Here is a 6,000-nt window from a genome sequence, read left to right as displayed (position 1 = left end):
AAGGCAACCAGATTTTCAATAATTCTTTGTGAAATATTAGACTATGGTTTTTATCACTGGTTACATAGACTCTATGAATGAGAACCACATCTTTAATCAGACAGATATGTAAAAAAAAAAAAAAGTATTTTGATCAAAGACTATACAAAATGAAAATAAAGTAGTTAAGACACACAGACATGAAGAATCAGTGTGAGAACCACAACAACGGTGACCATCAAAAATAGTATTGTAGCCAATCAGGACTCATCCATGACTCCCATCATGCATTGCGGCATGGATAAATTATGAGAGTTCAGAGTTGATCTGTTTATCTGAACACGTCGTTTGTCACCTTTCCTGAGATTCATACGCTGGTTCTTGATGTGTGTGTTTGTCTAAACAACCCAATTTTGACTTATGAGTAGGGCTGGGTATCGTTCCAAAATGTTCGATACCGATACCGATACCCTGAATTCGATACCGGTTCCGAACAATACTTTTTTCGATACTTTTATTTTAAGAAATGTATTTTAACAAGATTACTTATTCAGGATGTTTGTGACACTTTCACATCAGGCTTATCTCTAAGACCAATAAACAAAGGAACAAAAGCACAAAATGAACAAAGTGTAGTTAAGACAATATAACAGTGAATTTTTTTTAATAAAGTTCAAACAGTTTTAACTCAATCAGATTTAAGTATTTGTGAGGCTCACTGGTGCTTAAAGGTTAAGTTCACCCCAAAATTTAAATTCTGTCATTAATTATCTACAAATGAAGATATTTTGGATTTAATCCAAGAGCTTTCTGATCCTCCCATAGATAAATCTTTGAATAAAGTTATTTTTGTTTACTTTGCACACAGAAGTATTCTCGCAGCTTCATATAATTATGATTGAACCACTTATTTTGACTATGTTTTTGGTTCCTTTCTGGGCATTGAAAATGCATATCCAGTAAATATAGGAGGATCAGAAAGCTCTTTGATTAAATCCAAATGATCTTCATTTGTGTTCTGAAGATAAACAAAGGTCTTATGGGTTTGGAACAACATTAGGGTGAGTTATTAATGACAGAATAATTATTATTATTTTTTTTTTGTGAACTAACCTTTTAAGATCACCTGAAATCACTCAACAGTTCTTCAGAAAAATTAGCATGTAGCATCGATATTGATTCTTCATGGTCGATTTCGATTGCCGATGTTTTACAAGCAAATAGGCTGATTCTGAAAGCCTTTTTAATATATTTAGTTTACACCTTAAGCAAGGGACAAGAATGAATGATAATATGAGTAGATGAACAATATGTTTATTTTCTCTATTAGGCTATAGGTACAACCATTTAAATTATAGGCAACCACTGCATTTAGATTAAAATCTAAATAAATTACAAAATATATTATAAATAACAAAAAATAAACGACAGTTCTTTCTTAGTCGTGAAGACAATAAATACAGCTATAATCAAAATAGGCTATACTCTTTCAAAATTCAAAGTGCAAACAGAGACCGAATCTTCAAGCATGATACAGAGCTATTAATAGACAACTACACAATTTATTAGCCCACATTCTAATAACAGCTTCAATATTTTATGTAGCCTAATTTGCGCGCATTTGGAAGTCGTTCTCTAAACGTGGGTTATTAAAATAGCTTTAAATGCGTGTGCGCGTGTTACTTTTGGTTTCTTTTCAACGATCCCGCGAAACTCGGCGGGGATGAGCGTGCATTCTACAATACAAGAGATTACTTTAACAAAACCTCTTGAAAGTGGGAGGAGGACACAAACGGGGTTTTGAAAAGCGTGTCCCCAGTGAAAATTACGCCCCTGTGTGAGTGCAGCTCTGCCGCTGAGTTATCGTTTGATGTGAATGTATGTGGCGTTGTACCTATACTGAGACTATATTGAGACTGAGGCGCCAGAATGTGTCTGGTGTTTTCTCATATTTGACATGTTGCCAGTCTTGGACGCGATAACCTTTTTACAAATATTGCATTGCACGCTGTTGCCGTCAATATTGGCATAATGTAGCAATACTTTTGATCGCTTATACATCTTTTGCGTTACATTTATGCTATGCTTTAAAGTATAGTGTACATTACAGCCTCACATTTGACAAGCTCTGGGCGAGTGGGCGTAACCACCGTAAACTATTGATTTTCAAGGCAGCCTCGCCGCAGCTAATCACCAGCATTTGATCCGGGCACGTTAAAGATACCGCACGTTTTCTAGCTCACTGACGTTGACAAGATTATATCCTTGGGTATCGAAATTTGGTACCGAACGAAAATGATTTTTTCGATACTCGATAGTATCGAGACAATTCGGTCGGTGCTTAAAAAGTATCGAACTCGATACCCAGCCCTAGTCATTACACTGGAAGAAAAACTCCAGTGCTTTAAAACTATAGAACAGAAAGAATTAAATAAACGTATCACCACATCTAAACCAACAACATGCCTATTAGATCCTGTACCCACTTAATTACTAAAAGAGTTGTTACCTGTAGCAGAAGTACCGCTTCTTAATATTGTTAACTCATCGTTATCTTTAGGTCATGTCCCAAAACCATTCAAACTAGCGGTTATTAAACCTCTAATTAAGAAACCACAGCTAGACCCTAGTGAACTGGCAAATTGCAGACCCATTTCTAATCTTCCATTTATGTCTAAAATTCTAGAAAAAGTTGTGTCTGCTCAATTGTGCTCCTTCTTGCAAAATAATAATATCTTTGAAGAATTTCAGTCAGGTTTCAGGCCCCATCATAGCACAGAAACTGCACTTGTAAAAATCACAAACGACTTGCTACTTGCGTCAGATCAAGGCTGCGTCTCATTGCTAGTTTTACTTGATCTTAGTGCTGCGTTCGACACTATAGATCATGAAATACTCATAAATCGATTACAAAACTATACAGGTATTCAAGGGCAGGCTTTAGGATGGTTCAGATCATACCTGTCCGATCGCTACCACTTTGTTTATTTAAACGGAGAGTCATCGCAGTTATCACCAGTAAAGTATGGAGTGCCACAAGGATCTGTCCTAGGTCCTCTGCTATTTTCAATTTACATGTTACCCCTTGGTAATATTATTAGGAAATATGGGATTAGTTTCCATTGTTATGCTGATGACACTCAACTATATATTTCAACAAGACCAGATGAAACTTCTAACTTAGCAAAGTTAACAGAGTGTGTTAAAAATGGGAAAGACTGGATGACCAATAATTTTCTACTGTTAAATTCAGATAAGACTGAGATATTACTTATTGGACCAAAAAACAGTACACAGAATCTCTTAAACTGCAACTTGCAACTAGACGGATGTACTGTTGTTTCCTCTACAGTCAAAAATGTGGGTGTTATATTAGACAGCAACCTGTCTTTTGAAAATCATATTTCCTATGTTACAAAAACAGCATTCTTTCATCTTAGAAACATTGCTAAGCTACGGAACATGCTACCTGTTTCTGATGCAGAAAAGTTAGTTCATGCATTCATGACGTCTAGACTGGACTATTGTAATGCACTACTAGGTGGTTGTCCTGCTTCTTCAATAAATAAGCTACAGGTAGTCCAAAATGCAGCTGCTAGAGTCCTTACCAGGTCAAGAAAATATGATCATATTACCCCAATTTTACAGTCTCTACACTGGCTACCTATTAGGTTCCGTATCACTTAAAAAATATTACTTCTTACCTATAAGGCCCTAAATTGTTTAGCTCCTGCATACCTAACTAGTCTCCTACTACGCTACAATCCCTCACACTCCCTAAGGTCGCAAAACTCTGGACTTTTGGTAGTACCTAGGATAGCAAAGTCCACTAAAGGAGGGAGAGCCTTTTCTCATTTGGCTCCCAAACTCTGGAATAGCCTTCCTGATAACGTTCGGGGTTCAGACACACTCTCTATGTTTAAATCTAGATTAACCCCCTGGGGCCGACGGTCACGCCGGCGTGACCAACCTACTTTTTTTTAGATCAGTGCAAAAGACACTAAAAATGCTCTGTCGGTTTTAGTCATACACATTAGAGATATACATCAATGGAAACTGTAAAGCGTGTACTTTTATTTGGGCACACTCAAAAGAACAGCAGAAAGTTGTGTTTTTTTATTTAGAATAAAGAAAACAAACAGGGTGATTTCTGTTTTCTCTGTCTCCGTGAACTGCTTTTAGAAATGCGTCACTTATATCATTCAAACACGGTGAATATTTAGCACACAAACATAAAAGTGGTATCTACTGAAAGCTTGAGATTTATGCTTTTAAACAAAGTAAGTTTTATCAAAAACAAATAATCTGAGATGAATTAATCTATATGAAACCAAGGAGATGTCTAGTCTGTCCAGTTCCAACTAATTATCTCTAATGTGACCGTGCCCACTATCGCGAAATCTTTTGCCATGCAAATTAGCCATGTGCTACTAGCGCGGCAAGGACCGGAGTATCTGTACGCGAGGAAACTCCCACATCACCGCAATAAAGCAACATGACTTCAAGTTCATCTTGGTTACAGTTTGTTACTGAATGAAGACATGCTGTGAGGAATAAGACTTATATTTACCACAATCACAAGAAGGACGCGATGCGACGCAAACCCAGCAGGAGGAGACATTTACATGAGTGAGTCTTACTTTCATTTTCCTACTAGCTTTCGCTGTTATTTACTTTGACAAAACATGTACACATTTTACTAGTTAGACTTATTCCAAACTAAAATTCCTGACTTTATCAAATGAAACATTATGATGTACGTTTGATTGCATTCCCAGTCAGCAAATTTCCTCTGGGCCGGATCTGGCCCATACCAACAGCTAAAGTGTGGCCCAGATAAGTTTAGGTTCCCCGGCCCAAAACTGGTCCACATCTTTTTACCCAGAACCGAAACAAAACAGTGCCATAACCCAACCTAAAATGAGCCAAATCATGAAAACAGATGTGGCTGATATATGGATCTTATGTGGTATTCTTATATGGCTGAGTTCTGTAAAGGGCAATGGCCCCTATGTGGACCACATGTGGCTGATAGATCAAAAGCCATAATTTAACCATATTTATGCCACACCTATTATTTATTTAAAATACCAATTACACAGTAAATCTTAAACACGTATTAAACACAAAATTGATTCACAGACATTTTTAATATAATACTATTTTAATAACAGAAGTACAATACAGAACATAAGATGTGGTGTAAATGTCAAATGAGTAAATAAATGTACAATAATGCAGTGTTTCCCCTACCATTATCTTAGGGGGGCGCCCCGCCCCCCCAACGGCACCCCCCGCCCCCCTTGAATGTCAAGTTCATTTTATTTTTGATATAGCGTCAGATCACAATAGAAGTCATTAAGGTTATCTTTCCTATAGAACAGGGCTATACATTGTTCTTTTATTAAACAAACTAAATTGCCTTGTGTTATTTATCTTTTTTACACGAAGGCATGTCATTTCTGTCTTTACATGATCGCGTGTTTACAATGTCTCATCTGCGAAAACACAGACGGGATCGCGGACTCCATTCATAAAAACCGAATCTACTATAGCGCGAAATGCCACGTAAATTCGTCGATTTTTGGATTAATAAATCAAAAGTTGGTCTGTTACTTCATTCAAATCGCGATATGGACTAGTGTCTGTGAAAACTGAAATGCAAAAAGACCGTTTCAATATGAATCCTGCATGCTCCGTTTGCCTCTGTATGTATGAATGGAGGAGACGCGCTTTTACTACACGCATATACTGAAGCACACGTGACGCTCCCGCTAATTTTGGGCATTTGCATCTCGCATGAACAGATAAACTCAATATCCAAAGCTGCTGTGAGTGTCACTTTTACCGTTTCATTTGAGAAAACTAGCATCATAACATGCTGTACACACACAGAAACTTCAAGGCAACCTGTCAAAATAAAAGTAACATGTAACAGAACATTAGTCTTGTATTACTTTTGTACAGTATAATGTAGTTGTTTATATATTCCTATTTAAATAATTGACATGAAACAATATA

The sequence above is a fragment of the Garra rufa genome, chromosome 2 (assembly GCF_049309525.1).
Source record: "Garra rufa chromosome 2, GarRuf1.0, whole genome shotgun sequence".
Taxonomy (NCBI): Eukaryota; Metazoa; Chordata; class Actinopteri; order Cypriniformes; family Cyprinidae; genus Garra; species Garra rufa.
The sequence above is the reverse complement of the archived record's forward strand: the minus strand, read 5'-3'. Positions refer to the sequence as shown.